Raw genomic sequence first — 13,792 nt, forward strand, 5'->3', positions numbered from 1 at the left:
TGCTTAGCAACTTTACATCTTTTCATCCTGAGAATGCAACTTTGCACTAAAGTACACTCCAAGGCTCAAAAAGACCCTCAATTCATCTTAGGAGACCTAACAAAAATACATGACACCCTATTAGATGATGACTCTAATTTAGAGTAGTGCTCCTATGAACAACATCACATTACATCTTCTAGGATATCAGCATCCTAAACACAACAAAATCTTGACAAAAGCTTGGACAACTCAACCATGACTTCATGGAGTCCCAAATGATTGGTCCATTTATTACAACTTGAAAGACAACATAAAAGACTTAGAACAAACCAAAAATTACATGGAGTGTTAGGTGCCCTACACCACATCATCTCTTTATTACACCAGGAGTTAAACCAGTCAAGCAAAAACTCCGTAAGATGCATCCTCATGTGGCATTGCTAGTCAAAGTTGAGCTAGAAAAATTGCTAAATGTTGGATTTATTAGAGCTATAGACTATGAAGAATGGATATCAAACATAGTACCTATATCAAAGGCAGACAAATCTATTAGGCTTTGCACAGACTTTAGGGATCTCAACAAAGCATGTCCGAAAGACAATTTTCCATTGCCCAACATTGATATGATAGTAGATATGACTGTTGGATATGAGATGTACTCATTAATGGATGGATTTTCAGGTTATAATCAGATCAAGATAGCTCTTGAGGATCAAGAAAAGACATCCTTCACATGCACATGGGGAACCTTCTACTAGAACGTCATGCCATTTGTACTAAAGAATGTAGGAGCAACTTACCAAAGAGCAATAACCACTATCTTCTATGATATGATTCACAAAAACATGGAAGATTATGTTGAAGATACCCTAGTAAAAACTATTAAGAGATCCACACATATCCAAGAAATAGGTCTCATACTGGATAGAATGGAAAGATTCAAGCTCCGGCTAAATCTTAAAAAGTTTGCATTTGGAGTAACATCAAGGAAGTTGCTTGGTTACATAATTTCGAACAAAGGAATTGAGGTTGATCCTGGAAAGGTCCAAGCCATAATGGAAATGCCTTCACCCAAGAATATCAATCAAATAAGAAGTTTACAAGGATGTCTCCAATCAATAAGGCACTTTATATCTCAACTAGCAGACAAAGCTCAACCCCTCACAAAGGTATTAAGGAAAGGAGTCCAATACAATTGGGATGACGATTGTGAACAATATCTAAAACAAATCAAATATTATCTTTCTAATCCACCCATATTGATGTCACCAATTCAAGGTAAACCATTGATTCTATACATATCAGCTATAGATACATCACTGGGGGCACTTCTGGCACAACAAGATGAAAATAAAAAAGAAAGCTATATATTATATCAGCAAAACCCTGGTGTCTTATGAAATGAACTATACTATCATAGAAAAGGCTTGTTTGGAACTAGTCTTTGCATCACAAAAATTAAGACACTACATGTTAGCACATTCTATTAAGCTGGTGGCTAAAATTGATCCATTCAAATATCTTCTCAGCAAAGCAACACTTACAGGAAGATTGGCTAAATGGGTCATGGTTCTTATAAAATTTGATATTGAATATGTAGAATGTACAACCATCAAAGGATAGGTTATTGTAGATCAACTTGTTGATGCTCCACTTGAAGACAATCAACCTTTACATATAGAATTTTTGGATGAATTAATCATGCACCTTACTCAACAATCATGGAAGATGTTCTTTGATGGGTCTTTCACTCAACATGGTTCTGGTGCTAGAATACATTGTATTACTCCTCAAAAATATTTAATCCCAAAAGATTACAAGATTCTCTTCCCTTGCACAAACAACATTGCAGAATATGAAGCTTTGGTGAATGGGATCAAGCTGGCCATCAAATGGAAGATTGTTGAATTACACATCTATAGAGATTCTCAACTCATCTTCAACCAAATCAATAACATATATCAGACTAGAGGTGAGAAACCAATGCCTTATAAGAGAATGGTGGATGTTCTCAAGAAATACTTTACCTTTGTATGATTTCAACAAATCCCCAAATCAGCAAATAGAGTAGCGGATGCAATGGCCACCTTGGTGTCTATACCACAACTACAGGAATCTAATTTTTGCTTTGAATTCCTGGTGGAAGAGTTACATTATCCTGCCTATGATTCTCCTGAGTCCTAAATGGTTTGTTCTATTATTGGACATGACTCATCTCGCTACAACCACATTTACTCTTACTTGCATGACCAAGTTGTCCCTGCTAATCTTTCCTGTAATGAGAAAAGGAACCTAATCTAAGATGCTTCATGGTACATAATCATCACTAATGACTTATTTAGGTGAGGTTTAGATAGTACTTTACTTAGGTGTCTATAAATTGAAGAGTCCCAACGCACATTATTTGAGGTTCATGAAGGTGTTTGTGGATCCCATTCGAACGGTCTAACTTTAGCACGGAAAATACTAAGGGCTAGCTACTACTGGCTAGACATGGAGAAAGAAGCTATAAAATTTCCTAAAACTTGTGAGAAGTGTCAGCTACATGGGAACCTTATACGTGCTCTAGCAAGGTATCTCATACCCTTTGTTACACATTGGCCCTTTCAACAATGGGCGTTTGATCTCATTGGCCAAATATATCTTGCATCATCTAACAGACACAAGTCTATTATAACTGCCACTGAGTAATTAACTAAGTGGGTAGAAGTAGTTCCGCTTATCAAAGCAACTAGTAAACAAGTATCTCTGTTCATCCTTAACTATATCATCTGCAGGTACAGTATACCTTCATCCATTGTGACTGACAATGGAGGACAGTTCAAGAACAAAGATCTAGATGAACTCTATGAAAAATTCAAAATAAAACAGCACTGGTCATCCATATACTACCCTCAAGGTAATGGACAAGTCAAAGCATGTAATGAGAATCTGTTGACTATCTTACACATTACACTAAATAAATCTAGAAAGGATTAGCATCTGTAGCTCAATCCTTCCCTGTGGGCTTATAGAACAAGTATTAGAACACCTACTAGGGCTACACCTTTTTCTTTGGTGTATGGGTCCAAAGCAGTCTTACCTATTGAGGTGGAAATACCATCTTTAAGAGTTTCTTTGCAAGGTCTTGTTACTGATGAAGACTACAAAATATCTAGATTGCAGGAAATCGAGTTGTTTAATGAATGTTAGCAAGTGGTGTTTGATCATCTGAGAGCATATCAAAAGAGAATGTCTAGAGGTTATAACAAAAAGGTTTGACAATGATAATTTTAGGTTGGTGACCTTGTTCTGACAGAAAATCCTAAGAATCAACAGTTTCGAGACAACAAAGGGAAGTTTGAACCCAACTAGCTAGGTCCCTACATTGTTACTGCAGTCTTTGGCTCTAGTGCCTATCAACTCTCAACATCGAAAGGAGAATAGCCCGAGAACTGATCAACACCATCTACTTGAAGAAATTATTTACTTATTATTCTCTTCTCTAGTAACCTGTATAGCTAAAAAGTCCTGATGAAATCCTAAATATCATAAAAAGTCCCGAAGAAATCCTAAAAAATCATAAAAAGTCCCGAAGAAATCCTAAAAATCATAAAATGTCCTGAAAAAAAAAAAAAGGAGAAAGAATCTTTGCCAAAAAGATGAAAACCTAGTAAATAGGCACCTCTCATACTCAAGCACTCCATCTATCAATGCAACATTGGCATTTCCTATTCTTCATTTCCGCTTTCCTACATCTTTGCTTTCGCTTATACATATCTTTTAGTCACTTTCATGACATCTTGGTTCTTTTTTGGAACCCTCATGGCTTGAAACCAATCACTATCCTAGTCTTAGGATAATTGACTGAGCAATTTACATGTCCTAAGAAGTATCAACCAAGTCATCTTTCAGTTAGTGGTACCCAGTCATCCACTCTGAGTTAGTCACCTGTCTCCTAACTACTGAAGAGTTTTATAACCAAGTAAATAAGAAAACCAAGACTACTGAAAACAATCACTAAATAGTTTGAGATATGATTGAAATTTTCTTTGTGTGTTGTCTTTTGCATTGGGTTTTTATTATTATTCCCTCTGAGTAACTCAATGAAGTCTATTTTGACTAAGAGGAGCAAGGATTGTAGGCATAATACTTTTCTTTTTTTTCTACTTGTAGGAATGATTCTCATGATCTCGAAATATCTAATCAACTGGGTGTCTATGATAAGTGCCTCCACATCAAGGTGAAATCACCACACATACCTCGACTCTACTTATTTGTATGCTACAAGGAGGTTGGAGTCATTTCTTTGTCTGTTTGAGGGAATTTCTTTAATGTGCACTCTGGATGCATGTGTACTCTGTCCAAGGATATGAACGAAAAAAAGAGGGTCATTGCAGACAAGATAATTAATATTGCATATGAAAAGAAATGAACTCTATTTTGCCTGCTCTGTTTGTAAAATCTCAATGATGAAAATTAAGAATTCCAAATCTAGTGACTAGGTTTATGTTGCATTCATTCTAAATTTTCGTTGGCATTATAACAGACAAAGGGAGATTGTTGGCATTATAACAGACAAAGGGATATTTTTTGCATTATAATAAACAAAGGGAGATTGTTGGCATTATAACAGACAAAGGGAGATTGTTGGCATTTCAATAAGGATATTGAGAAGGTTGTTGATGATTATGGATATAACTGATTAAGGATGTTTACTGTCTTAATATTATTAATTTGTCATTGATGTCAAGAAATTGATTTACTAATTCAGTATGATGTTGCCATATCTTAAGAAGTGTGATTTGATGAGTATAAAGATGTCGATAAAAGACACATAAAGAATGTGATGAATAAGGGGAGGAATAAGTTATTCAATGGGCAACTATTACTAAGACAATTATGAGATCATGATGTTTTGATTGTTTTGATATCCTACATATGTTGTTGATTGTAAGGTTGATACTATACTATGTTATCGAGCAAAGAACCTATTCGGTAAACCCTAAGGTTATCGCTATCGGTTAATGAAGGCAGAATGTCTACCGAGTGAAGTTTAGTATTTACTGAGTTGTAATCGAGTAATAACAGAATGCATTGAATGAATAAAAGCATTATTTAATGAAGGATGCTGATGAGCTGGTTATGATTGAATGATTTGTATGCCATGAATGAAGTTTGTTAAACAATCTATGGCAAAGGAAAATCGATAGGAAGATCTATAGCTCAGATTGAACCACAATACCCTAGCACAAGTTCCAAGAAATGTATGCAAGTTCCAAGGTGGGGTAAAATGTTTCCAGATCAAAGGATACATTGAACCTAGTCAAGTTTGAAGATCTGATGGCTACGATTGATCATGGGAAATGTGATCAAGGAGATTAAGTGGTTAGCAAATTGCTTATAAATAATGAATTGTTGATAAACAATGTATGTAGGCAAGTGTATGCACAGGGATGGTACATAGTGATTACCGAGCACAAAAGCTTGAAGACCTGTTTGAATAACAGAGTATAGAGCCCATTAGATGGACAAGATAAGTCCTATGACTAGATTGTATTGAGCAAATAAGAATCTACTTTAGCATTTTAGATGTGAAGTTGCAGATAGATTTTTATAACTATTATTTTATAAAGTGATAGAAAATCTCTTAACCGAGTGGACTTAACAGTCTTATTTGTAAAACCCTCTAGCAAGGTGACATTCTGATTGAGTGTTTGAAATCCTTTAACAAGGTCACTTCTAACAAGGTGAAGATCCTAACAAATATGAGGGAAATCCCTTAACTGGGTCACATTTAGCAATGTGTTTATAATCTTTAACAGGATTTTCTTTTAACCGAGCATACTCTAGAAGAGTTTATTTCTTAGTGGGTCTGAAATCCCACAGTGGTTTTTTCCTATTTGGGTTTCCACGTTAAATCTAGTGTTATGAGTTTTATGATGTTTATATGCTTTTGAGTTTGCATGTTTAGCAGTTTTGGTTATATTACTGAAGTATATGTTACCAAGGTTGAATCTATTGTTTTTCTGGAAGATTAAGTTTGTATGATTCACCCCCCCCCTCTCATCTTATTAGCTTGGCATCTATACTTAACATTAAGTATCAGAACTATCAATTGGTGTCAAAGCTTTGGACTCCCAAAGAAAAATTTTAAAGGCACTTGAGGAAAATATCTAAAGATGTATAAGAGGGATGCACCGAAGCTGAACAAGTCAAGTTTCTCTACATGGCAGAAAAGGATGAAACTACACCTATCAAGAGTTGGAGAATATGTTGTATATTATCTGGAGAATGATTTCATTACACTGAGAACCTATCCATTGACAATGGAAGAGGTAAAGGCAAAGCAAGAACATATCCAATCAATGATTGAAATAACATCTACATTGACTGACTCAGAGTTTAATGATCTAGAAGGCTGTAATGATGCAAAGGCAATGTGGGACAAGCTCATATCTATGTATGGCGGTGATGAACATGTTCAAAGAGAAAAAGTGGATAGTCTAAGAGGACAAATTGAATCTATGAGGATGAAGAAAGGTGAGAACATAACCCAGTATAGTACAAGACTAAAGGAGATTGTCAATCAAATCAAAGGAGCAGGTGGAACTATTGAAGAAAAGGATATAACAAGTAAGTTGTTAAGAACCCTTCTACTAGCTTATGCAATCTGAGTCTCTGCAATCAATGAATTGAGGTCTGTACCCAATATGCCAGTTTCCTTGGATGCTAGTATTGGTAAGCTACATGCATTTGAGTTAAGTAATTTTGATAACAGTGGGTCTTCGGTAAACAAAGTTGAATCTGCATTTAGTTCTTTTCATATTGGTGAATCTGATGATTACAATGGTAGAATGAGTAAGTACACTGAAGGGGATCACAGTGGAGCAAGTGAAAGATTTCGCAAGAAAATGGAAAAAGTGCACAAACTATATGAGGAAATCAGAAAGCAAGAAGAGTTTGAAGCACTATTAGCTAGAAGGTTACCATGAGGCAAAGGTAAGTATAAAGGAAAACTACCTTTGAAATGTTTCAATTGTGATAAGATAGGACATATGGCTTCTAATTGCCCTGACAAAGAATCTACTGAAAAGAGGGATTACTGAGATGACAGACAAAAAGATAATCATTACAGAGGACATCGAGATTTCAAGATAAGAGATAGTAAGTCATGCCTAATAGCTGATGAGGAATCCAATGATGATAAATCAGATGAAACTAATACAGAGGAAGTAGTTTATGTGGCTATCAAAGATGGATCAGATGAAGAAAGGTATGAAGAAAAAGCCCTAATATCTCACATAAATACTAATGATTCTTGGATCATAGATAGTGGATGCTCACATCACATGACAGGTGATAAACACAAATTTGTTACATTAGAAGATTATGATGGAGGCTATGTAAGATTTGGTAATGATGCACCATGTCCGGTAAAAGGTAAAGGATCTATAACACTTCTTGAAAATGCAAAATGCAATGATGTTTATTGGGTTCAAGGTTTGAAATACAATTTGTTGAGTGTAGCACAGCTAAACAACACAAGTTACCGAATAGAATTTCAGAAAGGAATTGTCAAAGTTCATGACAAGCATTGAAAGTTAGCTACTACTGGGACACAAACAAAAGGTAACACATTTCACCTTGACTCAACTCAGAACAAGTGTTTGTATGCAAAGATAGATGATACCTGGTTATGGCATAAAAGGTTTTGTCATGTAAATTTTGATAATTTGATCAAAATAAGCAAGAAGCATCGAGTAAGAGGTCTACCAAGTTTGGAAAAACCTAAGAATGCTATGTGTCGAGGATGCCAGATGGGTAAAATGAAAAGATCAAGCTTTACAAGTAAGTCCTACACTTCTAAGGGAATTTTAGATCTTGTGCACACTGATCTTTGTGGTCCTATGAAAGTTCAAAGTTACTATGGTGATAAATATTTCATATTATTTGTGGATGATTACTCAAGGATGATGTCAATTATGTTTTTAAAAGAAAAATCAGAAGCTTTTCAAATGTTTAAATGGTACAAGGCAAGAGTTGAAAATGAAATAGGAAGATAACTGAAATGTCTTAGATCAAACAAAGGAGGAGAGTTCACATCTGATGAGTTCAACTTATTCTACAATGATCATGGTATAAAAAGACAAGTCTCTGCACCAAGAACTCCACAACAAAATGGAATTGCTAAGAGAAGAAATAGATCTATTGTAGATTGTGTCAGAACCCTGATGATTGAAAAGAAAGTGTCACAAACATTTTGGAGAGAAGCAATAAGCACAGCAGTTTACACCCTGAATCGAGTACAACTGAAGAAAGGAATGTTGAAGACACCATATGAGATCTGGTATGACAAGAAACCTAATGTAAGTTATTTTAAAATCTTTGGAAGTAGATGCTATGTTCACAAAGATGATAGAAATGGAAAGTTTGATCAGAACAGTGAAGAAGGAACATTTCTAGGTTATTCTTCTAGAACCAAAGCATTTAAATGTCTAATCAAATCATCTAACAAAATAGTAGAAAGTGCAAATGTGAAAATTGATGAATCTATAGAAAGAAATGATGAAGGAAATTCCAAGGAACCAGAAGATTATAATGAATTTGTCTATGTTCAATCGACAAGTCTTACTGAGAAAACTATTGAAGGAAATGAAGAGAATATTCAGTTACCGAGTGATGAAGAAGATCATATAGAGCCTACCGAGCTTGTATTAGCCAAGTATGTCAGAAGACATCATGCATCAAGTCAGATTATAGGAGATAAGAATGATCTAATGATGACAAGGAACAAACTAAGACAGAACACATGTCTGATATCTGAATTTGAACCGAGGATAGTGAAAGAGGCATTTAAAACTAAAGATTGGATAAATGCTATGATAGAAGAGATTGATCAAATCAAGAAGAATAACACATGGACACTGGTCCCAAGACCAAAGGACAAAAATGTAATCGGTACAAAGTGGATTTTTAGAAACAAGCTGAATGAAAAAGGTGAGGTCATTAGAAATAAAGCAAGGCTAGTTTGCAAAGGTTATGACCAAGAAGAGGGAATTGATTATGGTGAGACTTTTGCACCTATGGCAAGACATGAAGGAGTAAGAATATTGTTGGCATATGCTGCTTAAATGAATTTCAAGGTATATCAAATGGATGTCAAATCTGCATTTATGAATGGTATATTAGAGGAAGAAGTTTTTATTGAACAACCTGAAGGATTTGTTGAAGACAAGAATAATGATCAGGTATGTAAATTGAACAAAGCTTTATATGGTTTGAAACAAGCACCTAGAGCATGGTATGAAATATTGCACTCTTATCTGATCAAGATTGGTTTTATAAGAACAAGTGAAAACAACAATATGTACATGAAGAATGATGAAAATGGAATACTGATCTCAGGCATATTTGTTGATGATATTATATTTTGTGGAAATGACTCTCTATGCAAGAACTTTGGAAATGAAATGAGCAAAGAATTTGAGATGTCATTAATTGGTGAGATCAAGTATTTTATAGGTTTACAAATACTGCAAATGAAAGATGACATTTTAATTACTCAATCCAAATACATAAAGGAAATCTTAAAGAAATTTGGAATGGAGGATTCAAAACTAGTAAGTACTCCTATGACTACTAACTAAAAATTATCAAAGAATGTTGAATCTGCATCTATTGATGAGACACTTTGATCCATGATTGGAAAGCTACAATATGTTGTTCATAGCAGGCCAGATATAGCACATGTAGTAGGTATAGTTGCAAGATTCTCTGTAGATCCTAAGGAAACACATATGATAGCAATCAAGAGAATTTTTAGATACTTGAAAGGCACTGAAGATTATGGCTTAGCATATCAGAAAGGAAATGTTTTTGATTTAAAATTTTATACTGATGTTGATTGGGCAGGCAACATTGATGATGTAGGTCCCAGGGACAACTGAGAGCGGGGGGGTGAATCAGTTGTCCAATAAATTCAAACCAAAATCTTATTAACCAACTCAATGCTTAGTACTAGTAAGACAGTTAAGTATGTTGGTAAACAGTGTTAACAGAAAATTGCTATACCGATAAGAATTAATGCATAAAACATAAACAGAAAGTCATCCACAACACATGACACAAATATTTGGACGTGGAAACCCTGTAAGGGGAAAAACCATGGTGGGAAACCTTACCCACAATCAGATGATACTATTGCAGATAGTAAGTGTACAAGAGGGGTCTGCACATGCAGAAAGGCCAATAGCCTAGAGCTCACTACTCAATCACAAATGGGAGTCACACTGACTACAGTTGGATGGTTAAATCCAATGAGAATGTACTGCACAAAATAGCATCTTCATATGCTGGATTCAGTATGGGTGTAATGCTGATATGCTTCTACAAAAAACCTAACTTCACCTTCAAATGATGTCTTCGTGTGTATTTCTACTTGATTTCGCATATATCCTTCCTTAAATCTTTCTCGCATTCCACACATGATCTTACAAATAAGATCTTACATTTATACCATACCCTAAGACCAATTTTAGTAGGTCGGCTCTACAAGATATTACAATAAAAACATTTTACAAATAATACAATATCCGATGCAATAACTGATTGAACATGTCGACTTAATGCATTTACAACAATAATAAATCATCTCCATAGTGTGCTATGCTGAACTGGAAAAGTTAAACCTGCCCGTGTAACCCTATATAACCTAGACCTATTTCCCAGTAAAAGAAAATATGCAAATAAGAATATGCCAATGATAATTACTTCAAAGAAAGGTGTCCACATGATTTCTTCGACATTACCAGGTGTCTTCCATGTCAATGCAGGTATCGGTGAACATTATATCCTACCGGTTAACCATATATCGGTGACTATTTTGAACAGTTTACTGATTGCTAGTGAATGTTGCTGGATCTCCAAAGTGGGTGTATTTAGTAGGTGTTGACATCAATGACAAAACCATACCAAAATACCAACAATCTCCCCCTTTGGCATTGATGGCAACACAAGATGGAAAAACCATCAAAGTGCCAAAACAAAAATGCCAAGTACAAAAACCAACAATCTCCATTTCTCCCCCTGGGAGTAACATGTGTTTTTTCAAAGATTTATTTTCAATACCAATCTCTCCTCAATGTTTTTCATATATCTCTCCCCAATGTTTTTCCATATATCTCTCCCCCTTTGACATCAAATGCCAAAGTCACAAAAAGTTAAGCTCATACAAAATACCAACCAATTCAATATACCAACTACTCCCCCTGAGAAGTAGCTTCCTCATCAAATACTAGAATAAAAGATTTGTCCATTTAATTCTACCAGTTGATGACAATCATCAACTATCTAAGTCTCTACCAATGGAGGTAAGACTCTAAGCTGATCTCTGAGATACTCAAAAGTTTCCTTAGGCAAAGATTTTGTAAAAATATCTGCAAGTTGTTCTTTAGTATTCACATAAACCAGTTTTATTTCCTTTTCTTCAACTTTTTCCCTTAGAAAATTTAGTTTGATAGAAACATGTTTTGTTTTAGAGTGTAATACTGGATTCTTAGATATATCAATTGCTGCAGTGTTATCACAATATATAGTAATAGGTTCCTTGCATTTTACCTTTATGTCTTTCAACATTTGCTTAAGCCAAAGTACCTATGTACAGTTTGTTGCTGCTGCAACATATTCTAATTCTACTATTGATAAAGATGTACAACTCTATTTCTTACTTAACCAAGAAACTAGTCTCTTCCCAAGAAAGAATGCTCCTCCAGTGGTTCTTTTCCTATCATCCACATCTCCTGCCCAATTTGCATCTATGTATGCATATAGATCAAAATTTTCATCTTTAGGATACCATAATCCAAGATTTGTTGTGCCTTGTAAGTACTAGAAAATCCTTTTTACTGCTGATTCATGATTTTCCCTAGGATTACTCTAAAATCTAGAAACTATACATACTGCATTCATAATATCAGGTCTGGTTTGTGTCAAATACAGTAAACCTCCTATCATAGATTTGTATCTAGTTGGATTGATAGGTGTGGATTCATCCCTTTGAGATAATTTGTCATTTGTAGTCATAGGTGTGCTTACCAGTTTAGAGTTTTCCATCCCAAATTTCTTAAGTAGTTCATTCAAGTACTTAGATTGATTCAAAAATATGCCTTTATCAGTCTGTAAAATCTGCAATCCTAAAAAGAATTTTATTTCTCCAATCATAGACATTTTAAATTCATACTGCATTTTAAGAGAAAATTCTTTGCATAATCCATCTTCTCCTCCAAAGATTATATCATCAACAAATACTTCCATAATCAAGATGTGATCATTAGTTACTTTGTAGTATAAATTGCTATCTGCATTTCCTTTAGTAAAACCAATTTTTAAAAGATACTTATCCAATCTTGCATACCAGGCTCTTGGAGCTTGTTTTAGTCCATACAGAGCTTTTCTTAATCTGCAAACCATATCATTGTTATCTGTCAAAGAAAATCCATCAGGTTGTTCAATATAAACTTCTTCTTCAAGATCTCCATTCAAAAATGCACATTTAATATCCATTTGATAAACTTTATAATCCTTGTGAGCTGCAAAGGCCAAGAATAATCTAACTGCCTCAATTTTGGCTACCGGTGCAAAGGTTTCATTGTAATCAACTCCTTCTTTCTAATAGTATCCCTTACACACTAGTCTTGCTTTATTCTTGACAACCTTACCATCTTCATTGAGTTTGTTTCTAAATACCCATTTGGTTCCAATTACATTTTTATTTTTGAGCCGGGGAACTAATGTCCAAGTATTATTTTTCTCAATTTGTCCTAATTCTTCTTCCATAGCTTTAATCCAGAATTTATCTTCACATGCCTCATTGATAGATAATAGTTCAATTTGAGAAATAAGACATACCTCTTCATTTGCCAATCTTCCTCTTGTCATGACTCCTTTAAATTTGCTTCCAATTATTTGATCTTCAAAATGATTCAATCTTACATACCAGTGTGTCTTAGTTTGTTGTTGTTGTTCAATTACTGTGGTATCCTCTGATGATACCAGATTAACTGGATCATCATTCTGTACTAGTGGATTTGTTGTTGGTTCATTTGTCATAATTTCTGTTACCGATTCATAGTCTATATACCTTGAAGTTCCTCTGAATTGTTCATCAATCTTTACATTTGTACTCTCAACAATTTTTTGTAGTCTTTTATTAAGACATCTATAAGCTTTACTCTTAGAAGAATAAACAAGAAATATTCTTTCATCACTTCTAGGATCAAACTTGCCAATATACTCATCTCTTCTAATATAACATTTACTTCCAAAAATTTTGAAATACTTAAGAGTAGGAGTATTACCAAACCATAGTTCATGAGGGGTCTTACCAGTTTCACCTTTGATGTGAACTTTATTGAATGTATAGACAATAGTGCTTACTGCCTCTCTCTAGTACACATGTGGTAGATTTGCTTCTGATAACATACTTCTTGCTGCATCCAAAATAGTTCTATTTTTTCTTTCAACAACTCCATTCTGTTGTGGTGTCTGAGGTGTTGATAACCGTCTTTTGATTCCATTTACTTCACAGAATGTATTAAAATCTCTGGATGTGAATTCTCCTCCTTGATCTGATCTTAAACATTTAATTTTCTTACCGGTTTCATTTTCAACCATTGCTTTGAATAGTTTGAACTTCCCAAGTGCTTCTAATTTTTCTCTGAGAAAAGTAACCCAACACATTCTAGAATAATCATCAATAATTAGCATAAAATATCTATCACCTTGTAAGCTTTTAGTTCTAGCTAGACCACATAAGTCAGCGTGAATTAAA

Source organism: Cryptomeria japonica, chromosome 2 (genome assembly GCF_030272615.1).
Source record: "Cryptomeria japonica chromosome 2, Sugi_1.0, whole genome shotgun sequence".
Taxonomy (NCBI): domain Eukaryota; kingdom Viridiplantae; phylum Streptophyta; class Pinopsida; order Cupressales; family Cupressaceae; genus Cryptomeria; species Cryptomeria japonica.